The sequence below is a fragment of the Heptranchias perlo genome, chromosome 22, assembly GCF_035084215.1.
Source record: "Heptranchias perlo isolate sHepPer1 chromosome 22, sHepPer1.hap1, whole genome shotgun sequence".
Lineage (NCBI taxonomy): Eukaryota > Metazoa > Chordata > Chondrichthyes > Hexanchiformes > Hexanchidae > Heptranchias > Heptranchias perlo.
This window is the reverse complement of record NC_090346.1, coordinates 40,904,352-40,930,060: the sequence shown is the minus strand read 5'-3', so window position 1 is coordinate 40,930,060 and position 25,709 is coordinate 40,904,352.

The following is a 25,709-nucleotide window of genomic DNA, read 5'->3' as shown; positions in this document are numbered from 1 at the left end:
TTTCTGAGGTTGGGTCTGAGGCAGAGATTGATGGAGCAGTACGGGGGCATTTAATCATGCTGTATCTGACCTGGGATTGCTTGATAACGTTGGTAGGTCCCTTTAATAAAAAGTGTTCTATTTTTCAGTGTTAACTTCCCTCACCGTTGATTTTAAAAACCAGGGTTGGCTTCATGAGTTGGCAGAAACAAGGACCTCTGATTGATCAGATGAATCTGAACATCGAATTCAGTCATAAACCAGGTGTCAGGTTCTTAATTGAGTTTAAGTAACTGTTCTGTAGCTGCAGTCACTCACAACCTGCTGTAAGGAAAAGGATTCCCGGTAACTGGAACAATGTTAGTGGCTACTGGAAATAGGCAGAGCAGGAAAGCAAATTTGGTTCGTAATTAAAAATTAAAACCAAGTTGTCAAATTGATATGTAAATAATGCAAAAGGGAATGAAATAAAGAAAGACTTACATTTATATGGTGCTGTTCATAACATCCCAAAGCACTTTACAACCAATGAAGTACTTTTGAAATGTAGTCACTGTTGTAATGTGTGGGAGCCAATTTGCACACAGGAAGATCCCACAAATAGCAATGAAATAAATTGTAAACAATTTTACAACACCAAGTTATAGTCCAGCAATTTTATTTTACACATTTACAATAATAATTTGCTCAATTATCTAGTATTTATGGATTTAATTTCACTTTTAAACTCCCAACTGTCTATGCTTTGGCCCTCCATTTGCCACAATATTTTTGCAGCTGTCGATCTGCTCAATCACTCCCTCACCTCTGCCTTTGATGCCCTTGTCCCCAGTAAAACCCTTACTCTCTCTCACCCTAGTCAAAACCCCTGGTATGGTCCTCATCTCCACTCCCTTAAGTTCAAGGGGCGCAGATTTGAACATATATGATGCAAAACTGGTTTCTCTTTTTCCTGCTCCTTACACCCTCATCTCCAACAAAAAAAGTGCGAGCAGCTCACGGACTTTGTCACTAAGATTGAGACCATTCTTTCAGCTTCCCTCTCTTCCCCTTGCCTTCCAAGTTAAGCTTCCCCCAAAGTTGCCCCCTGCTCTAGCCCTGAACCTGCAATCTCTAGTTCATGCGCTGTCCGAGTTCATCTTATCCATGAGACCCACCTCCTGCTCTTTTAACCCTTTTCCCACTAAACTGCTGACCACCCAACTTCCCTTCCTGGCCCTGCATGCTCGCTGATATTGTAAACGGTTTCGTCTCCTCAGGTACTGTGCCCTTCTCTTTCAAATCTGCCGTCATCACCCCCCTCCTCAAAAAACCCACCCTTAACCCCTCTGTCCTTGCAATCTCCAACCTCCCTTTCCTCTCCAAAGTTCTCGAACGTGTTGTCGCCTCCCAAATCTGTGCCCATCGTTCCCGCAACTCCATGTTTGAATGTCTCCAATCAGGTTTCTGCCCCTGCCACAGTACTGAAACGGCCCTTATCAAAGTTACTAATGACATCCTCTGTGACTGTGACCCTGCTGCACTATCCCTCCTCATCCTTCCCATCCTCTCTGCAGTGTTTGACACGGTCAACCACACCATCTCGGCACTATATCATTACCTCTGGAGTCCCCCAAGGTTCTAGCCTTGGCATCCTCCTGATTCTTATCTCCATGCTGCCACTTGGTGACATCATCCGAAGATATGACTTCAGATTCCACATGTACGTTGTTGACACCCAGCTCTACCTCACCACCACCTCTCTCGACCCTTCCACTGCCTCTGTGTTGTCAGCCTGCTTGTCCAACATCCATTCCTGGATGAGCCACAGTTTCTTCCAATTAAACATTGGGAAGACTGAAGCCATTGTCTTCGGCCCCCACAGTGAACTCTGTTCCCTCGTCACTGATTCCATCCCTCTCCCTGTGACTGAACCAGACTGTTCGCAACCTCGGTGACCTATTTGACCCTGAGCTGAGCTTCTGACCCCATATCCTCTCTATCACAAAGACCGCTTACTTCCTATCTTCATAACATCGCCCGTTTCTGTCCCTGCCTCAACCTATTTGTTGCTGATACCCTCATCCATGCTTTTGTTAGCTCCAGACTCGACTATTCCAATGCTGTCCTGGCCGGCCTCCCAACTTCCACTCTCCATAAACTTGAGCTCAACCAAGACTCTGCTGCCTGTATCCTAACTCGCACCAAGTCCCGTTCACCCATCACCCCTGTGCTCGCTAACGTACATTGACTCCCAGTCCACCAATGCCACAAATTGAAAATCCTCATCCCCGTGTTCAAATCCCTTCATAGACTCACCCCTCCCTATCTCTGTAACCTCCTCCAGCCCTACAACCCTCCTTTGCGTTCCTCTAACTCTGGCCTCTTACGCATCCCCCACTCCCGTCCGCCCACCATTGGTGGTTGTGCGTTCAGCCGTCTAGGCCCTAAGCTCTGGAATTCCCTCCTTAAACCTCTTCACCTCCGCTTCTCCAACTCTTTCTCCTCCTTAAAACCTACCTCTTTGACCTAACCACCCTTCCTAATATCCCCTTCTTAGGCTCGGTCTCAATTTTTGTCCGATTTTGCTCCTGTGAAGTGCCTTGGGACATCTTGCTACGTTTAAAGGTGTTATATAAATGCAAGTTGTTGTTGTGATTATAGGGAAGTTCTTTTTTGTAAATAGTCTAAATTGTAGAAAGTTCAACCTAACTAAATTAGTTACATTTTTCTTTCCACTGTTTAATTTTTCTTTTGATCTGAATAAAAATCATCTCCCATGTTTCATAAAAACAAAGCACATAGTTCGAAAGACTATTTTGTAACTGATTTAATTTGCATATGCAAATATAGTCCAATTAACAAGTTCAGTGTGACATTCTATTTCCATGATAAATACGCACTTGGTATTTTGTGAAAATGTGACATACTTTTTTGAGTTCTTAATGAAAAACTCACTTGACTTCTGCCCTGTGTTTTTCATTAAATGAATGTTTAGATTTTGTAATGCTTGGCAACTGCCTCTTTTTAAGACTGGGGAGAGTGCGGGTAAGGGAAGGGTCCAGTCAGAATGAGAAATAAAATATTAAAGATGCAGGGAAGTGTCTTGATATCAGTGGCTCCGTTCTGGGAGGCCAGTCACTCTTTCACTAATATTTTCAGGAAAAAAAAGCATCATTTATTTTTATCAGTATTCCCGAATTTAAATGGAAGATGGGATTTTTTGCCTCGTGAGATGGTCTTAAACTTTACAAAGCCACTCGTGGGATGTTGCACTGATTTGTGAATGATTGAACAGCTCTCCTTTCTGTCTTAGATGGTGCGGCGATAAAGGATACAACTTGGAATGATAGGTTTTGTCAAATAAACCGCTGAGTTAATCAACTGTGCCGAGTACTTTATTTTCCATAATTTATCACTTCTCGCTCACGCATTCTGTTCAATTCTAGCAAAAGAAGCAATTGAAGGGTACAAGAAATGTCGGCCTTGAAATTAGGCAGAGGGTTTATTCCAGTCTCTCACCATAACCCTGGTGTGAGACCAGTAGAACCCCCAGAGATTTACCTGTTTTTGACCATTCACGCTGTTTCCTGGAAGTTCTGCTGGTCTCTTGCCAAAGTTATGACTGGAGTCCCGGAGACCCTATTCCCACTAAACTGCTGACAACCCAACTTCCCTTCCTGGCCCCCATGTTAGCTGATATTGTAAATGGTTCCCTCTCCTCAGGTACTGTTCCCCTCCCTTTCAAATCTTCCGTCATCAGCCCCCTCTTCAAAAAACCCACTGTTGATCCCTCTGTTCTGGCAAACTACCGCCCCATCTCCAACTTCCCTTTCCCCTCCAAAGTCCTTGAACGTATTTTTGCCTCCCAAATCCGTGCCCATATTTCCTGCAACTCCATGTTTGAACCTATCCAATCAGGTTTGCGCCCCTGCCACAGTATTGAAATGGCCCCAATCAAATTCACAAATGACGTCCTCTGTGACTGTGACCATGGTGCATTTTCCTTTTTCATCCTTCTCCACCTCTCTGCAGCCTTTGACAGACATGCTCGACCATGCCATCCTCCTCCAACACCTCTCCTCCGTTGTCCAGCTGAGGCTGGGACTGCCCTCACCTGGTTCCATTCGTACCTGTCCAGCTGTAGCCCGAGAATCTCCTGCAATGGCTTCTCTTCCTGTCCTCGCGTCATTAACCCCGGAGTCCCTCAAGAATCTAGTCTTGGCCCCCTCCTATTTCTCATCTACATGCTGCCCCTTGGCGATATCATGTGAAGACATGATACCCAGCTCTACCTCATCACCACCTATCTCCACCCCTCCACTGCCTCTGTGTTATCAGCCTGCTTGTCCGACTGGATGAGTCGCAATTTCCTCCAGTTAAACATTAGGAAGACTGAAGTCCTTGTCTTCTGCAGTATGTTGTTCGTTGAATGAATGTTTAAATTTTGTAATGTTGGGCAATTGCTTCATCTTTAAACTGGGAAGGTGAAAGAGTTGGGGGGTGGTGGTGTGGGGTTAGGGATAAAATAAATGTCCAGTTGTAATGAGAGATAAAACATTAAAGATGCAGGAAACTGCCTTGATAGCAGTCGCTTTGTTCTGGAAGGGCAATCACTTTTTCTAATATTTTCAGAAAACAAAAGGGATCATTTATTACTATCAATGTTGCCAAATTTAAATAGAAGGAGGGATTTTTGTCCTGTGAGATTGTCTTGTTAAACTTGACAACGCCGTTCATGGGATGTTGCACTGATTTGTGTGTGATTGAACAGTTCTCCAGTCTGTCTTAGATAGCGTGGAGGGAAAGGATACATCACGGAATGATAGATTACGCCAAATAAGTCACTGAGTTAGTCAACTGTGCCGAGTACTTTATTTTCAACAATTAGTCACTTCTCGCTCAGGAATTCTGTTCAATCGTGGCAAAAGAATCAATTGGAGTCTATAAGAAATCCCACATGGGGTTTCCTCCAGTCTCCCACCATAACTCTGGTGTGAGACCAGCAGGACCCTGAGAGATCGCCCAGTTTTTGGACGTTTATGCTGCTTTCTGGCAGTTCCGCTGGAAAAAAGAAAAGGCTGGAAATACTCAGCAGGTCAGGCAGCATCTGTGGAGGAACGGAAATCGATGTTTCAGGCCTTAGCCCACAGATGTTGTCTGACCTGCTGAGTATTTCCCCAGCTTTTTCTGTTCTTGTTTTCAGATTTCCAGGTTCTGCAGTAGGTTGCTTCTTGTTTATATTGTTTTTGGCACCCTTGTGAATCGTATAAGCCCTTAAAGATAGTGTTCACAGATAGGTACTAGTGTGATGTGAGATTCTATGGGGCAGAAACTGGTATGTGTGGCGCCCATTTGTCGGGTGTAAAACAGGTGACCAATTTAGAATTGGGAAGGCCTGGGCCCAATCTGCGTGGGTGTTCAGCCCACCATTAAGTCTGTCGGGCCCATTTTTTAGGCATTCTGGTTGACCCCCATGACAGGTAATAGGCCCCTTGCTCACATTAATCAGGGGCCTAACACCTATTGAAGGACCCCAATGCCAATTTGGGTTCCCCTGAGTCGGGCCTGCACTGTTCAAGTTTTCGAGGCATCCATGTGGCCTAGCAAGTGGCAGCCACCAAAAAAATAAGTAATTTAAAAAAAAAACTTTTAATGTGGAGCCGTCCTCCTGGGACTTACCTTAGGGTCCCTGCCGATGCGTCAGGCAGCTCGCCCCGAATATGTATTCGAGGCCCAAGGACCAATTTCTTGAGATCTCCGGTCCTCCACGTTCAACCGCAGAGGTCGTTCTCTGCGCCCATTTGGCGCTATAAAATGGCCTAACAACAACAACAATCTGCATTTATAAAGCACCTTTAACGTAATGAAACATCTCAAGGCACTTCACAGGAGTGCCATCAAACAAAATTTGATACTGAGCCACATGAAGGAATTTCCAGGGCTATCTCTCCTTGACTTAAGAACATAAAAAAATAGGAGCAGGAGTAGGCCATCTGGCCCCTCGAGCCTGCTCCGCCATTCAATAAGATCATGGCTGATCTTCTACCTCAACGCCATTTTCCTGCACCATCTCTATATCCCTTGATGCCTTTAATATCTAGAAATCTATTGATCTCTGTTTTGAATGTACTCAATGACTGAGCCTCCACAGCCCTCTGGGGTAGAGAATTCCAAAGATTCACCACCCTCTGAGTGAAGAAATTTCTCTTCCATCTCAGACCTAAATGGCCTACCCCTTATTCTGAGACTGTGACCCCTGGTTCTAGACTCCCCATCCAGGAGAAACATCCTCCTTGCATCTACCCTGTCAGGCTTAGAACTGGAAATTCCCATAAAATCTATTACAAAGTGAAGAACTTTGAGAAAATGTTGGGAATTGTTTCTCGTACGAGGAATCTGTATTCCATATAAGTGTAGCTAATCACATTAGCATTACACACTGGAAAGGTAACATTAATATTTGGTGTTTTTGGATTCATTAACTCTTGCCCTACCTTTAGATATGAAGCATCTGTTAGGAATGGTTTTTGAAGGTAGATTTGGGAAAGGATGTGAGTCGATGAGTCCTCTAAAAGTGTGCAATTCACAACAGTCAAAATAAATGACCAAGGAGTGTTTTGCAGCGACTTAAAAGCTGCATTTAGAATCTCGTTCTGGTGTGAAGTAGACGTTTTTTAAAATTTTAAATTTAGGTCTAGAGATAAAATGTTACTACAGAGGCAGTTGATAGGTGAAAGTGTGAATGGTGCTCATTAGGATGCTTTTTATAACTTTCATTAGAATATGTTCTCAGCAATGTGACAATTATAAATTATAGAGCTCTTCTGGAATTAAAATGAGTCACTAACTTCAGGCTGTTAAGGAGCTGGATGACTAATACAGATCAAAAGGAAACTTGAAGATGAATGAAATGGAGGGGAGGTAAGGGAGAATATTGCTGGAGCTGTGTCTTTAATTGTGATACCTGTTGTAATCAGATGAAAGATTAGAGTGATTATACAATTCATACAGAGCTGGACCTGTTTCTGGCAGGGACGGAGGTCACCTCTTACAAAAGGTAGGTAATGTGATGCATAGAATTCAGGGCCAGAGTGATCTCCTGGACTAGTATCAATTGCCAAAGAGGTTGGAGAGGAATTTCCCAGATTTTTTCCCCCAAATTGGCCGGGGTTTCGGTCTGGTTTTTCACCTCTCCCAGGAGATTACATGGTGTGGGGTGGGGAGTGTATATATTGTGATACACAAGGTATCACGATTGTGTGGGACAGGCTGGATAGGTCAGAGGGTCTTTTCCTGTCTGTCATTGTTTGTATGTTCGTATACCTCGAGATAGAATTACATGGAATTTACAGCACAGAAACTGGCCATTCGGCCCAACAGGTCCATGCCGGTGTTTATGCTCCACACAAGCCTCCACCCACCCCTCTTCTTCTAACCCTATCAGCATAAGCTTCTATTCCTCTCTCCCTCATGTGTTTATCTAGCTTTCCCGGGAAGTCTGCAATTATAGTATTATATGGCTGTCTGTAGTTCTGGTGAAGACAGTTAACAGCCAAACAGTTGAGTGTTAACCACTTGGCTGGAATGTGTCAAATTGAAATTGTGCTTTTATGAAGTAAATATACTGAGGTAAGTAAATCATATTGAAATGATAAAGGGACACTAAAATAGATTAATTTAGTACTGAAATCAGCAAAAAAAAAACCCAGATAACCTGGGGTTCTGGCGCCCTCCGATTTATGTATCCTAGGATTATAGCTACACGATTGTAGACATTTTTTAGTGTGAATTTATATGATTTCTTGATTGAAAATTACAGGCTTAGGTAAACTACTGAGCTCACTACTGAGCTCACTACTGAGGTTTAATTTTCTATTTTGAGGGGAATGTTCTTCTGCTTTGTGATGGCAACTGGTCCCAAAACACTCAGCATGTCTGTACTGGTGGAGCTTATCCAGTAAAACGTCAATGAGATAAAGTGCAGAGAAATCAGGTAAAATGTGCACAGTATAACTGAATGAAATGGGGCCTAACAGAATCCTAAACTGAATAAGACCCTTCCTAAACAAAATACTTTATATGCCAAACAAAAAGAGGAATTTAAGGAAGCTCGATGATATGATATACTATATTGAATTTTATATTCAGTAAAGTTCCACATGAAAAACCGACTACACGAGCATAAGACAGGTAAATCTTCAAGATGGATAAGGAATTGGCAGAAAGTGAGGAAGCAGCAGCTATCAGTTAGGGAAGTGACGCCAGACTGGGGAAGTATTCTGAATGGAATCCCGCAAGGATTGGTGCCGGGGCCCTTGATTCTGATCTATATAAATGATCTGGACACCATCAATCACACCATCCTCCTCCAATGTCTCTCCTCCTCCCCCCCCCACCCCGACCCGAACTCTAACGTCAGCCTTTTATCCATCCCCCTGTATTTTGCCTTTCCCCCTATCCCCCTCCCCCCCACCCTGGCCCGTTGGTGGCTGTGGTTTTAGCCACCTTTGACATGCTTTGGAATTTTTGCCTACAACCCTTCAACTTGCCCCTTTGTGAAGCGTCTAGGGACATTTTTCGATGTTAAAGATGCTATATAAATGCAAGTTGTTGAATCAAGTCAATAGCTTAACAAACGGTAAGAAAAGAGTGCCAAGCACTTTTCAATAAAACAATACACCTTTCAATAAAACAATACACCTTTAATATATTTAATTACATTTGTGCAAAAGGCTGCCTTGTTTGGCCTAAGAGATAACACCTATCTTGAATAATGATCGCAATCTACACTTCTTTGTATGGGCATCACCCTAATTGACGCTGAACTCTTAACTTGCATTTATAGTGTGCCTTTAACGTAGTAAAATGTCCCAAGGTGCTTCACAGGTGTGTTATCAAACAAACTTTGACAATGAGCCACTTAAGGAGATATTAGGGCAGGTGACAAAGAAGCAGGTTTTAAGGAGCACCTTAAAGGAGGAGAGAGAGGTAGAGAGGCAGAGAGGTTCAGGGAGGGAGTTCCAGAGCTTAGGGCCTAGACAGCTGAAGGCACGGCCGCCAATGGTGAAGCGATGAAAATCGGGGAAGTGCAAGAGGCCAGAATTGGAGAAGCGCAGAGATCTCGGAGGGTTGTAGGGCTGGAGGCGGTTACAGAGACAGGGAGGGGCGAGAACAAGTAGGATTTTGTTTCCTTAATGCTGGAGAAGAAAAAGGAAACCTACTTTATCCACTGCGAAAAATTTCCCAGCATTTTAGAAATCTTGTTGGGAACGAAGGGCTATAAATTCGGCTGCATAGCGCCCACTTTTTTAGGCACTATGTGGTCCCCTATGGTCCCAAAATGGCGTCCGTAATGTGCGTGCACGCTTCTAGCGTGACGTGCACTGGACGCCACCTTGGTAAAGGCATTTGCGCACACGCAGATAACTTTACCATGTAAAGTAAGGAGAATATGCATTAGATCAGTGTGCAACGCTGATTTAAAGGGACAGACATGATTTTGGAACTCAACGCTCCAGCTAATGCACTGTCTTAACCACGCACAGCTCAGCAGGTCGTAGACGGCCTGGAGGACCCCCCCCATGAGCACTATTGAAAGGGACCATGCAGGATTTACAGGTTAGTTGTTGGATTATTGCTTCTGGCTACTGATGCATTTGTACCTTTCTTTGAAGGTCTCCTATATTTGAATACTAGGACTAGGGGACATAGCCTAAAAATTAGAGCCAGGACTTGTAGGAGTGAAGTTAGGAGATGCTTCTACACGCAAAGGGTGATAGAAGTTTGGAACGCTCTTCTGCAAACAGTGGTTGATGCTAGCTCAATTGTTAATTTTAAATCTGAGATTGATAGATTTTTGTTAACTAAAGGTATTAAGGGATACGGGGCTAAGGCGGGTATATGGAGTTAGGTCACAGATCAATCATGATCTCATTGAATGCGGAACAGGCTCGAGGGGCTAAATGCCACTGCCACTTGCTGCCTCCTGTTATGCGCCACCTTCTCCTGCAAGAAAGCAGGACATGTGTCGGTGAGTGTCCTGCAGGATGTCTGGGTGATGTGCCTGTCATGGTTGAATAGCTGCCAGTGTGTGTGACCTGTGAGTTGTGGGTGTGCGGCTTGCAACAGTGGTAATGTGTGAGGGTGAGAGGAAGCATCTGATTGGAAGAGTTGAGTACTGATTGAAAGAGTTTGTTAGTATGTGGGTGATGGGGGTGGGGGTGTAGTGCGTGGAACAGTGGGTGTGGCTAGTGGTGCAGCGCAGGAGATGCCACTTGACAGTTGACCTCACTCACCTTGACCACTCGTGTCAAAGCATTGAACTTCTTCCTGCACTGCATCCATGTTCGTGGTGCTATGCGCCTGGCATTGACTTCATCCCCTACTGCCTCTCTCTGCCTCTTGAGCATATGTCTGGAGGGCCTCTTGGCCTCCTGCGGATATAGGATGCCCCTCCTTCTGTCCACCTCTTGCACCAAGGTCTTTAGTGCATCAGCAGAGAACCTTGGTGCACACACTCTAGAAGTCCTGATACAAACTCAGATCAGCAGATTGGTGAGGTCTGTTGTGTGGATTGGAGGATGTGAGATTTAGTATTGTGCAACCTTTATTCAATGTTTTAACATAACTCAAAAGTTTGTAAACATAGGGAGGGGACCTGCATCTGTGTTTTACATGTGTTTTACATGTGTGATGTCTGATCTCCATTCAGACTCCGTGCCGACCCGTATCTTATATTTTGCAAATAAGAGGTGCAGGCTGCCTTTAAGAGATGCGAGCCACTCACGCGATATTGGGGCCCCCCTGCTGGCGAGAAGCCATTCAACAGCACAGCTAGGGCTGGCAGCTCGCCGAAATTAGCACAAATCTCATGTGCTGCCTGCATCTCAACAACCGGGCAGGGGTTAATCGCGCACCACGACCCCCATACCCGGATTCGGGGGTTATCGAATTTAGCCCCCTATGTATTTAAGCTGTTTACTTGTATAAAATCCTATTTACTTGAACACATTTAAAACGGACTGAACTCTTTGGAGCTGTTGATGTGCATTAAAATGTAAACGAGGCAAATCAGCCCCTTTACAATGATCACATTCAAATTGAACCTTAATTGTACTGTCCCACAATACACAATGAATTGAAGTGCCTCATTGACTAGGTGGTGGGACATGGCGATACAATCCAATGTACTTGTCGTGGACTGTCACATAACTCAAATTCAATGTTGATTTAAATCCTGGAATAAGGTGGAGGGGGAGGAAAGTGAAATGGAACAAAATTAATTTGAAATGACAGGATCTAAATTTAATTTGGTTTCTTTGTCTGTTTTCACAGTAGTTACTGTACGTTGTTTGAAGCAAAGTTGGCTGACAGTAAATTGCTCCCAATGCCATTAAAATTACAACATTTCTTCAGCAATGGCTGCTGGCTAATATAAAGGTCACGCTTTCTGTATGGTGTGTCTCTCTTAAATCTCTGCTGTATTACACAGCAGTATTCTGCAGAACAAATATTATGACAGGAAAGTTGTGTTTTCAGTGTACGGGCCTTTTTGCCTAATTTAGGCTGATGCCTTTGTCTATATATGTGTGCGCATAGATATACTCAATAGATCTTTCTCATGCACACTTACAGGTACACGTAAAGTGATCCCTGAAAATTTGATGTGACAAGCCTGATGCAAATTCGATCAGCAAAGATTCTCTGCTTTAGAGCTGGATTTTGGTACAATCTATAGCTGCTTTTTTTTCTCTTCGCTGAGGTGATGTTTAAAGATTAATGTCGTTTAGAGGAACGAAGCAGCGGCCAAGCAATAATAAGGACGTAAAGAACATTCCATCGTGTGTCCCATTCTGGAATGAGTGACCAAGGGGGAGATTTTGAGGCATTCCGCCCCACAACGGTAGGGATTGACTCACCATTCCCATTCCCACCATCGCTATGGTCACCGCAATCTTCCCCCGGGCCTACTGCTGGGCAGCTAGAACGCTCGCCTGAGTCAGGCTGTAGGCCCTTTAAATATGCCAATTGTGTTCCTATGACATAGGTAAGGTCCCATTTGCCATTTTAGGACAGTATTGGGCAGAGCCTGTGCCTCAGTGTCAGCTAGCAGTCCAGCCGGAGGAGCCCATCTCACCCGAAAGACGGCACCTCTGACAGTGCAGCACTCCCTCAATACTGCACTGGAGTGTCAGCCTAGATTTTTTTTTGTGCTGAAGTGGGACTTGAACCCACAAACTTTCTGACTCAGCGGGGGCAGAGAGTGCTACCAACTGAGCCATGGCTGGGATATGAACACAAGGATTTTGAAATCAATGTGCTGGTGGAGAGAGAGGCAGTGGAGGTAAGCAAGTCAAAAGGGAATGTTTGGGCAGGATCGTGTGTGGGATAGTGTGCGGGCCACAGGGCTATGGGTGGGTTGGAATTTGTCGAGAAATGAAGAACATTGGAGAAATCAAGCCTTGAGGTGTCGAATAACCAGGAAAGAGCTGCTGTTTGGAGTTTAAACATTCTGCAAATACGGGAAACAAAACTGTGCTTTGAAAATTGTTCATGATGGATGTTACAATGCAGCCAATGGTATAATAAATTTCTGCTACATTAACCTTTTCATGCTTGATGGCTGTCACCTTTTATGCTCTTTTCTGAACATTACAAATTGTAAATAATTCACAAGTATGGCCCCTCCAGGCATTAATTATACGCCATATATTCTTTCCAGTGTTTTAATTAAAAACCTTAAAAACTATAAGCGATGAACATTACTATCATAACTGTACTTAGATTGCCGATTAGACCACAAAATGTGAATACAAGAAAATATACTACAGAATATTGAGAAAGGAATTGGTGTTTGAGTTTTGTATGCTGTGGTTGGAATATAAGAAAATGAATACAAATATTAAATTTACACACAATTCTGCTACCAGACCTTTTGTGAAGCAGCTGGGACGTTTTGCTTGATTTTATTTGATTTAGAATTTGTTCTGCACTGGACAGAGAAGCAGAGTTCCTGGCTTTTATTTCCACTTTCAGTCAGAACCATTATGCGCTCAATATGATGCCCAGCAAAGCCTGTCACGGTGCATTATGGGAAAACACTGAAATGGGAGCGAAGGCAGATTGTTGTGGAACTTTTGACAACTGACTTCTTTTGCCAGCCATTCTGTACAGTGGATATTCTTTTGCATGTTCTTTTCTTTTTTTTTGTGTGAATTAACTTGTATTTCACCAGGTTCCGAGACATAATGGTAAATTTGACTATTCCAATGCTCCCCTGGTCGGCATCCCACCTTCCACCCTCCATGTACTTGAGCTCATCCAAAACTCTGCTGCCCATATCCTAACTCGTACCAAGTCCCGTTCTCCCATTACCCCTGTGCTCGCTGACCTACATTGGTTCCTGATCCGGGAATGCCTTGATTTTAAAATTCTCATCCTTAGTTTCAAATCCCTCCATGGCCTCGTCCCTCCATATTTCTGTAACCTCCTCCAAGATCTCTGTGCTTCTCCAATTCTTGCCTCTTTAGCATCCCCAATTTTCATCGCTCCACCATTGGCGGCCGTGCCTTCAGCTGCCAAGGCCCTAAGTTCTGGAATTCCCTCCCTAAACCTCTCCACCTCTCTACCTCTCTCTCCTTCTTTTAGACAATTGTAAACAATTTTACAACACCAAGTTATAGTCCAACAATTTTATTTTTAATCCCACAAGCTTTCGGGGGCTTTTCCCTTCCTCAAGCGGTGTGGAAATGACATTTTCGAATCCTTCGCATTTTAAGATCACAAAACAATGCCTGGTGATTACTGCCCGTTGCCAAGGCAATCTTTTAGACACTCCTTAAAAACCTACCTCTTTGACCAAGCTTTTAATCACCTATTATTTCCCACTTGTTCACAAGGATCCTTGGCACTTTCACTGCTTTGCAGAAATATTTTATTTAAAAGTACATGAGGGAGAAAAAGCTTTTTGGTTGTTTAAAATTGTATTTTTTTGTCAAGTAATTAAGATGGAAAATGAACAGCTTCTTTCTATTACCCACGGCAGCCCCAGTGTCAGAGAATAAATGAGACAGCACTACTGGGCTCCAGAAGAGCACAGCAGTGTCTTGGGAGGCGATTTTCCAAGGTCCTTCTGGGGGCAAATCGCTATTGGCAACGATGGCTGCCAGTTTTTCTGGTTATGGATGAACTTAGTCTGGTCAGAGAGGCCTGCAATGGAAATGAGATTATGAAAGAAAAGGAAGACTTGCATTTATGTAGTGCCTTTCACGACCTCAGGACATCCCAAAGCGCTTTACAGCCAATTAAGTACTTTTGAAGTGTATCATTGTTGTAATGTAGGAAACGCGGCAGCCAATTTGCGCACAGCAAGCTCCCACAAACAGGAATGAGATAATGACCAGATAGTCTGTTTTAGTGATGTTGATTGAGGGATAAATTTTGGCAATGGTGTTATATTTTTTGCAGGTGTTAGATACCCAACTGATCAAAGAAAAAAAGGCTTGCTTTATGGTTTTCACATTGCTGACTTATGGCGTCCTCACCACAGATTGATAAGGTCAGCAGCCAAAAATGAAAATTGTCATTGTGTCTTTTAAACAGCAATACAAGAAGTCTCTGTAGGTGCAGCTCTTGGTCCATTACCAACACTTCTATGAAATCTGCCCTGCAATGTAAATGGGGCAGATTCCACAGCACTGGAGGTGATGAGATGATTTGCCAACTTACGACATTTTTTGTTTGCTTTTTGTGTAGAATATCCTAAATCCCAATGATACTGTCTTATTGGATAATTTGAAGACTGAAGAGTCAAAAAATGAAAGGACAGTTCTTATTTCAGTAAGTACCTCCTAATTGGAAATAAAGTTTTAATTTTTTTCTCTTTAGTTTCCTGTTTGTTGATACAATGGTTGACATACTATTGGTAATGAAGTTGTAGAATTGACAAATCCATTGCTTCACACACCTAACTGGAAAGGGAAATAGGCAGTCATGATGAAAAAAAAGAAGGAAGAAGAATTGAGGGTATTTTGAATAAGAATATAAATCATGTAAGTCTCTAAATGTGACACACATGTGTACCTATAAGTCTCTATATGTGACACACATGTGTTCATATAAGTCTCTAGATGTGACACATGTAAGTCTCCAGATGTGACACACGTGTTCATATAAGTCTCTAGATGTGACGCACATGTGTACATATAAGTCTCTAGATATGATGCACATGTGTACATATGTCTCTAGATGTGATGCACATGTGTATATATAAGTCTCTAGATGTGACGCACATGTGTACATATAAATCTCTAGATGTGATGCACATGTGTACATATAAATCTCTAGATGTGATGCACATGTGTATATATAAGTCTCTAGATGTGATGCACATGTGTACATATAAGTCTCTAGATGTGATGCACATGTGTACATATAAATCTCTAGATGTGATGCACATGTGTACATATAAATCTCGAGATGTGACGCACATGTGTATGTATAAGTCTCTAGCACTTCTTGTTCTGGTGGCTACTGGTTCAAATTTTGTCAATCAAGTATGCGGCATTTTTATGACTGAGGAAAACCTCTGACTGACTAAAAAGCAGTGTTCTGGATTTCTAGTTGCATGGTCCAGTTTTCCTCTCTTTTCCAGTCTGATTTTTGTCTCTTGTCCCTCTCCTATGCGATCTGCCTGGTATAAAATATTGCAGCTTCCTACCTATATTCACAGTAAGAGCAAGTCAGGGAATACTGTTAGAAGGTTGGTGTATTCTTATCTCTCCTATGCTCTAAAACTAGTCTACTCATTTTGTACTACAGGTTACTAGACTGGTTTCAGAGATCAGGGGGAGCTGGAGTAGCCCCACCTCCCAATAGCATTGACTAGTGAAATTGAGATACAGCGTGAGCTGCGGAGTGGAACTAATTGGATAGCTCTTTCAATGAGCTGGCACAGGCACAATGGGCCGAATGGCCTCTTTCTGTGCTGTATGATTCTATGGTGATTTAGATGAGGCAGGAAATCCTTAGCGATAGGAAGGCGATAATAGCTGAGAGAAGGGAAAAAAGGACCATATCAGATAGGAATGGACTCAGAAGTATATTAACCTCTTTGTGATAGTTTTAGTGTACCTGTTAACTCTCTCACATAAATTCCTGTCTCACTAGTTTAACACAGTCATTAACCCATTTAAAATAACCAGAGCAGGTTTGCTTATGCCTTATCTGAAAGAAAAGTCATCTGGGAACTTGTAATGCTGTATATTATAGAATAGCAGCAAGAAAATTAAAACATTATGCTGAAGGTGGTCATTCATAGTATTCTCTGAAATCAAACATCAAACAAATTAAAATGCCAACATAGTCATTGCTTCCATAACTGATATGGACACGGTGCGTCAGTTAACTTCTTTCTTGTTCAGAAACAGTTATTAACGTCGCTCACCTGTACAATCCCATGTTTGCAGGTCAAGATGAGCTGGCTTTACAAATGTTGCAATGTTTCGGAACCTGAGCCAAGCATCTTTGATATCAAGGAGCAATTGACCCTGACCGATTTGATAGAGATGTATTTTAGTAAAGGCAAGGCAATGAAATAGGTTACTCGGTAATTTGACATTATTAAGGTAGTAGACAAGGAAGAACAGGACTGTCAAATCATGATTAACCCATTCCTATTATATTCTCCAGTGTATTGCTCAATTTCCTGTATAAGTGAAAATTCACCAAAAGAATCTAAGCAATCAGATTTGCTATGGAATTTTACAAAATACTAGTCAATCTCTTGTGGCATGGCTAATGGGGAATTAATATAAGAACATAAGAACATAAGAAATAGGAGCAGGAGTAGGCCATACGGCCCCTCGAGTCAGAGACTTTGTTGTTTTATAACAATTGGGGTGTTTATGCCATTACTACATGGCCCAATTTAACCCCCACGGTGTTTAATAAGCTATAGATAAATAGTTGGAAAATACAATATAGCAAATGTGTTTCAAACACTTAGTCAGCCCTTGAAATCATATGATTGAGGCACACAGTTTTAGTTTGTGATCCCATTTTAGGTTCTGGGTTTATGAGGCAGCCATTTTGAAATTTGGCAGCTACATAATAGAAAACAAGGAGAGCCCTAAAACCTGTTGGTTTAGCTGTGTTTTTTTTGTTGTTTGCATTCCGATTTCCAGTTCAGGCACATTTTCCAATAAAATGTCTTTATAAATAAGAGGGCATCAGTAAGGAATAGGTGATGCTTTCTATAATATATTAAAAATCTTACATTTCTGTGCACTTCTTGTCAACTCTTTCTGTTAAAATTCCTATGTTCAAATTTATAATAGGAACTGGCATTGTAAACTTGTCCTGCCAGTGGAGGCACTGTACATAGGAGGCAAGACCAAATATAGTGTTCAGGTGAAGCGGGGTTAGAGGAAGGACCCCATTATAAAGCCATACATCTGACCTTATTTTTATGTATTTCTATTATTAATTCCTAAGTCCACAATTATAATGGAAACTGCCTCTATGAACTGCAATTAGACCCTCCTGCCAGTGATGGCACTGCAGCAGCTCTACTGAGTGAGAACAGCGTGACAAGTTTTACATAGGCAGTTTCATTATAAGTAAGGACATGGGAACTTATAATGGAAAGAGGTGACAGGAAGTATGAGCAAACGTAAGACTTTTGATATATTTGCAGTGCTAGCTGTACAGACATAACAAATATTTCCAACAGGACTGAAACAGCTCATTGTTTGGGACCCATGGCAATTGCCGTAATGTAACAGGTATCAGAGGATTCAAAGAAGCTCTCCTTATGGAGTCAATAAACTGAATTAGAAATGGCTTTTAAAGTTCCTTCTTTTGATATACTGTAGGCTGTTTATATCAAATGCTTATTCAATATGGGGTTCATTTCTAGAGGGATATAATTGAAAAGCAGAGAAGTTATGCTGAACTTGTACAGAACCTTGGTTAGACCACACTTGGAATTGCAAACAGTTCTGGTCTCCACACTATAAAAGGGATATAGAGGCACTGGAGAAGGTGCAAAAAAGATTTACTAGGATGATACCAGAAATGAGAGGTTATACCTTTCAGGAAAGATTGAATAGGCTGGGCCTCTTTTCCTCCAGAAAAGAGAAGACTGAAGGGTGACCTGATAGAGGTCTTTAAGGTTATGAAAGGGTTTGATAAGGGGAGAGCAGGACTAGGGGCCATAAATATAAGATAGTTACTAACTAATCCAATAGGGAATTCAGGAGAAACTTCAATGCAGAGAGTGGTTAGAATGTGGAACTCACTACCACAATGCGTAGCTGAAGTGACTAGCATAGATGCATTTAAGGGGAAGCTAGATAAACACATGAGGGAGAAGGGAATAGAAGGCTATGTTGATAGGGTTAGATGAAGAAGGGTGGGAGGAGACTCACGTGGAGCATAAACATCGGCATGGACCTGTTAGGCAGAATGGTCTGTTTCTCTATAATGGAAACTGGCTCTGTAAATGCCTGCAATTACATCCCTTTGCTAGTGGAGGCACTACACACAGGAGTCAAGACTAGGTGTAGTTTTCAGGTGAAGCGAGGTGAGAGGGAGGCATCAAAACTGGGGTTCAGCTCATCATCAGGAGCCACAGCAACTACCTGTACCAAGAGGTAACAGAACATTTAAAGAGCTCTCTGTATGTTCTCCTCATTGAATCAATAAATTAAGTTAAAATTCATCGATAAACTAGTGAGGTGCTAAGTGACAATGATTTGTTATTGGTCTAATATTGCTTAATTATATCTTGCTGTTAGAATTTACTTGTGTGTTCTCCATGCCTATATCCTTTATGTTTTGTTCTAATTCAAGAGGCATTAATACACTCATTGTTATGGCACTCCCACTACAGAGTATTATTGAACTAGCCGATATATATTGGGCAATGCAAACAGGCAGGGATCGGGGGTAATTTTGACTTTGGATGATCGTGTAAAACGGGCGATATTGATTCAGCCATCTGTTATACATCTCTCCCGATGTTCATTTCCATTGGCTTCATAGTTACACCGATGGTTTACATTGCATTATTCTGATCATTCAGTTCTTTTAGGTGCAGAGAGGGTGAATGTGCCTGATGGGTCTCTTTAATAAAAAACACTCCTTTGTGATTGACTATTGTGTTTTATTCTCCCTGCAGGGAAATTGTCTAGTGAGCTCAATAATCTGTGCAATTGTAGATGAGTAGTGATTATGTAATTATACTTTTCTACGATTTAGTACTCGGGTTCTGTAAACTGTGTTGGAGGCACACTCACTACAGTGAGAATGCATCGTACAACCTCATTCCCTACAACTCCTCTGAGAGCAGCATCTGTCCAGTAAAAGCCAGTACCAAATAGATTTGAGGTAGATAAGAACGAGGTTAAAGGCCATATCAGGTCACTCTTATGAATTAGTTACCTTTCAAAACGTGATCCCAATTGACAGGTATTTATGAATTTAAGTCTTTAAAGGGCCATTGCTCTCCCAGTCAAATGACTTGCCTGTGATTTTTTTTGAAAACCAAGGTACACTATGGCAGGATTGAAACTGCAATAACCAAACCATGAGAATACCACATACAAATAGTTCATGCTGCAGCAGTCATGGCAAACAGTTGTAGTCACAGCATCTCCAGTAAGCTGATTCAAGATTTGCAGCAGGCTGTTCCCAGGGCCTGAGCCATCCTGAAAACTGCCCAGAGCGCAGAAACGCCCCTTAAATCATTTTTCCAGATGCGGCTTCTCAAACTTGCTGAGTCTATTTAGTGCATGTTCCCTCTTCGTCTTAGCACCGCCGCTATAAACCTCCAATTATTATCTCAGCAGAACATTCAAAGGATAATTATGTTGTTCAATATGGCAAACTTATTTTGGGACCTCTTTTCAGGGCCACCAGAGATAAATATAAGGTGAGTAATGTTTCAAGCTCAGTGTGCAGATAAACAGAAAACAAGCACAGTGTGCTGAATAGCTTGTTTGTTCCCAACCATTATAAATGTATTGATATATTTAAGTAAGTCATTACCATTTTTTCTCTCACACACACACACACACACACACACACTGCCAACAGGTGCAGAGAAATTCCTGTCTCTCTTGGGCTGACTGGATTTGATTCTCGCAGCTCACTTTCATCGGTGGCGGAAAACTGACAGGAGCAGGTCGGCCGCCTGTTATACACCCTGTCCGATTTTCCTTCCCGTTGAGATTAACGGAAAGGAAAATTGCGTGGAGTGTAAAGCGGGGGCTGATCCATTACCGCCAACTGTCCGCCACTGTCGCCAACGAAAATCGGCCCCATTGACTCTAAAAATAATGTCGATATTCCAGTAATAAAGATACCCTAACATCAGGATTAGCTTTATTACTGTAATATTAATCCAATAAAATCAACAGTAAAGCACAATCTATTGATATATGAAAAATCTTGGGAGTAAATTTCCTCGAAGGAGTTATGACACTGTTCCACCTTTAAAAAACTTTTTTGCGCCTGCGGGTAGCTTGTAGAGGGAGTTATTTGAGGGTATCCTGAGTCTGCTCATTTGCATACCCACTGGTGTTGTCATTGGCATAAAACCAGTGTAAAATGGATGTAAACAGCTGAACTCCATGGAAACTCCTGTGCAGCCTTTAAAATGACAGTTCAGCCTATACTCTTCAGCAGTAGATTGGAGGACAACAGGTAAGAGAGGAACAGTGCTTGTATCTTTCACTTCAATCACAAATAACTTCACTGCATGGCTTATTGATACTTTTATCATTATTTTACAGAATAGTGACCACTCAAACGCCATCTGTGCCCGGAGGGCAGCAGGCCAGGTCCCCATCCAGGAAATCACAGAACTTCAACTGATGCAGGCCTCCTCGAGGAGATTGAAGGCAGGAGGCACAAACTGTGGGTTGCCACCATGCCTGCCAGGAATGTAACTCGTGCCACCTATGGGAAAGTGGCACTGACACTCAGTGTAAACTCCCTCACCCCCAGGGCTGTAGACCAGTGCCGCAAAAAGTTTAACAGCATTGCCGGGACTGGTAACGTGACACACTGGTCACTCTCTCTTTCTCTTCTTTGCTCACCATGGGCACCAGCACACTCTTCACCCATTGAAAGCTACGCTCGCACCATTGACCCTTCATAGTGCCCTCTGGTTAAGGGCAGCTCTAACTCGGTATCCTGCCCTATGACCACCAAGCTCCCCAACACCACTTAATTGAATGCACAACCCGAAATCCACAACTAATACATAATTGGTTGACCAATAGAACCCAAAGAATGGTGGTGCAGAGATTCTTGCCATCCTGGCAGAATGTTACCAGTGGGGTCCCACAGGGGTCTGTTTTGGGCCTGCATATGTTTAATAAATTCATAAATGATCAGGGGCATAGATTTAAGGTGAGAGGGGAGAGATACAAAAGAGTCCAGAGGGGCAATTTTTTCACTCAAAGGGTGGTGAGTGTCTGGAACGAGCTGCCAGAGGCAGTAGTAGAGGCGGGTACAACTTTGTCTTTTAAAAAGCATTTGGACAGTTACATGAGTCAGATGGGTATAGATGGATATGGGCCAAGTGCAGGCAATTGGGACTAGCTTAGTGGTATAAACTGGGCGACATGGACATGTTGGGCCGAAGGGCCTGTTTCCATGTTGTAAACTTCTATGATTCTATGATCTGTAACTAGGAGTCACAAGCACAGTGGCTAAATTTGCAGATGATACAAAGCTTATGAAGGTGGTAAACTGCAATGCTGAACAGGATAAGCTACAGGAGGATTGGAATACACTTGGGAATTGGGTAGATGAAATTCAATGTAGAGAAATGCAAAGTGCTTCACATGGGGACAAAACCTCCAAGAAGGGACTATTCCTTAAATGGAAAGAAACTAATGTGTATGAAAAATAAATAGATCTGGGGGACCTGATTGACAATAAAATGAAGCTTTCGCAACAAAGCTCAGTGGCAGTTAGTAAAGCAAATCAGATATTGGGATGGATTAAAAGCCAAAATATCGATATTGATCTGAAATAGTGAGATAATCCTGCCACTTTGTAAATCATTGGTGTGACTGCACTTACAATACTGTGTACAGTTCTGGTTGCCACAGTACAAAAAGATATTGCAGCTATTGAAAGGGTGCAGGGTAAGCACATTCCTTATAAAGTGAAGGGCAAGGCTGGTAGAAGTAGGGAACCTTGGATGACTCGGGAGATTGAGGCCCTAGTCAAAAAGAAGAAGGAGGCATATGACATGCTTAGACAGCTGGGATCAAGCGGATCCCTTGAAGAGTATAGAGATTGCCGGAGTAGAGTTAAGAGAGAAATCAGGAGGGCAAAAATGAGACATGAGATTGCTTTGGCAGATAAGGCAAAGGAGAATCCAAAGAGCTTCTACAAATACATAAAGGGCAAAAGAGTAACTAGGGAGAGAGTAGGGCCTCTTAAGGATCAACAAGGTCATCTATGTGCGGAACCACAAGAGATGGGTGAGATCCTAAATAAATATTTCACATCGGTATTTACGGTTGAGAAAGGCATGGATGTTAGGGAACTTGGGGAAATAAATAGTGATGTCTTGAGGAGTGTACATATTACAGAGAGGGAGGTGCTGGAAGTCTTAACGCGCATCAAGGTAGATAAATCTCCGGGACCTGATGAAATGTATCCCAGGACGTTATGGGAGGTTAGGGAGGAAATTGCGGGTCCCCTAGCAGAGATATTTGAATCATCGACAGCTACAGGTGAGGTGCCTGAAGATTGGAGGGTAGCAAATGTTGTGCCTTTGTTTAAGAAGGGCGGCAGGGAAAAGCCTGGGAACTACAGACCAGTGAGCCTGACATCTGTAGTGGGTAAGTTGTTAGAGGGTATTCTGAGAGACAGGATCTACAGGCATTTGGAGAGGCAGGGACTGATTAGGAACAGTCAGCATGGTTTTGTGAGTGTAAAATCATGCCTCACGAATTTGATTGAGTTTTTTGAAGGGGTAACCAAGAAGATAGATGAGGGCTGTGCAGTAGACGTGGTCTACATAGACTTCAGCAAAGCCTTTGACAAGGTATCGCATGGTAGGTTGTTACATAAGGTTAAATCTCATGGGATCCAAGGTGAGGTAGCCAATTGGATACAAAATTGGATTGCCGACAGGAGACAGAGGGTGGTTGTGGAGGGTTGTTTTTCGGACTGGATGCCTGTGACCAGCGGTGTGCCTCAGGGATCGGTGCTGGGTCCGCTGTTATTTGTTATTTATATTAATGATTTGGATGAGAATTTAGGAGGCATGGTTAGTAAGTTTGCAGATGACACCAAGATTGGTGGCATTGTGGACAGTGAAGAAGGTTATCTAGGATTGCAACGGGATCTTGATAAATTGGGCCAGTGGGCCGATGAATGGCAGATGGAGTTTAATTTAGATAAATGTGAGGTGATGCATTTTGGTAGATCGAATCGGGCCAGGACCTACTCCGTTAATGGTAGGGATTTGGGGAGAGTTATAGAACAAAGAGATCTAGGAGTACAGATTCATAGCTCCTTGAAAGTGGAGTCACAGGTGGATAGGGTGGTGAAGAAGGCATTCGGCATGCTTGGTTTCATTGGTCAGAACATTGAATACAGGAGTTGGGATGTCTTGTTGAAGTTGTACAAGACATTAGTAAGGCCACACTTGGAATACTGTGTACAGTTCTGGTCACCCTATTATAGAAAGGATATTATTAAACTAGAAAGAGTGCAGAAAAGATTTACTAGGATGCTACCGGGACTTGATGGTTTGACTTATAGGGAGAGGTTGGATAGACTGAGACTTTTTTCCCTGGAGAGTAGGGGCTTTAGGGGTGATCTTATAGAAGTCTATAAAATAATGAGGGGCATAGATAAGGTAGATAGTCAAAATCTTTTCCCAAAGGTAGGGGAGTCTATAACGAGGGGGCATAGATTTAAGGTGAGAGGGGAGAGATACAAAAGAGTCCAGAGGGGCAATTTTTTCACTCAAAGGGTGGTGAGTGTCTGGAACGAGCTGCCAGAGGCAGTAGTAGAGGCGGGTACAATTTTGTCTTTTAAAAAGCATTTGGACAGTTACATGGGTAAGATGGGTATAGAGGGATATGGGCCAAGTGCAGGCAATTGAGACTTTTTTTTTATTCGTTCACGGGATGTGGGCGTCGCTGGCAAGGCCGGCATTTATTGCCCATCCCTAATTGCCCTCGAGAAGGTGGTGGTGAGCCGCCTTCTTGAACCGCTGCAGTCTATGTGGTGACGGTTCTCCCACAATGCTGTTAGGAAGGGAGTTCCAGGATTTTGACCCAGCGACAATGAAGGAACGGCGATATATTTCCAAGTCGGGATGGTGTGTGACTTGGAGGGGAACATGCAGGTGGTGTTGTTCCCATGCGCCTGCTGCCCTTGTCCTTCTAGGTGGTAGAGGTCGCGGGTTTGGGAGGTGCTGTCGAAGAAGCCTTGGTGAGTTGCTGCAGTGCATCCTGTGGATGGTGCACACTGCAGCCACAGTGCGCCGGTGGTGAAGGGAGTGAATGTTTAGGGTGGTGGATGGGGTGCCAATCAAGCGGGCTGCTTTATCTTGGATGGTGTCGAGCTTCTTGAGTGTTGTTGGAGCTGCACTCATCCAGGCAAGTGGAGAGTATTCCATCACACTCCTGACTTGTGCCTTGTAGATAGTGGAAAGGCTTTGGGGAGTCAGGAGGTGAGTCACTCGCTGCAGAATACCCAGCCTCTGACCTGCTCTTGTAGCCACAGTATTTATATGGCTGGTCCAGTTAAGTTTCTGGTCAATGGTGACCCCCAGGATGTTGATGGTGGGGGATTCGGCGATGGTAATGCCGTTGAATGTCAAGGGGAGGTGGTTAGACTCTCTCTTGTTGGAGATGGTCATTGCCTGGCACTTATCTGGCGCGAATGTTACTTGCCACTTATGAGCCCAAGCCTGGATGTTGTCCAGGTCTTGCTGCATGCAGGCTCGGACTGCTTCATTATCTGAGGGTTTGCGAATGGAACTGAACACTGTGCAGTCATCAGCGAACATCCCCATTTCTGACCTTATGATGGAGGGAAGGTCATTGATGAAGCAGCTGAAGATGGTAGGGCCAAGGACACTGCCCTGAGGAACTCCTGCAGCAATGCCCTGGGGCTGAGATGACTGGCCTCCAACAACCACTACCATCTTCCTTTGTGCCAGGTATGACTCCAGCCACTGGAGAGTTTTCCCCCTGATTCCCATTGACTTCAATTTTACTCGGGCTCCTTGGTGCCACACTCGGTCAAATGCTGCCTTGATGTCAAGGGCAGTCACTCTCACCTCACCTCTGGAATTCAGCTCTTTTGTCCATGTTTGGACCAAGGCTGTAATGAGGTCTGGAGCCGAGTGGTCCTGGCGGAACCCAAACTGAGCATCGGTGAGCAGGTTATTGGTGAGTAAGTGCCGCTTGATAGCACTGTCGACGACACCTTCCATCACTTTGCTGATGATTGAGAGTAGACTGATGGGGCGGTAATTGGCCGGATTGGATTTGTCCTGCTTCTTGTGGACAGGACATACCTGGGCAATTTTCCACATTGTCGGGTGGATGCCAGTGTTGTAGCTGTACTGGAACAGCTTGGCTCGAGGCGCAGCTGGTTCTGGAGCACAAGTCTTCAGCACTACAGCTGGGATGTTGTCGGGGCCCATAGCCTTTGCTGTATCCAGTGCACTCAGCCGTTTCTTGATATCACGTGGAGTGAAT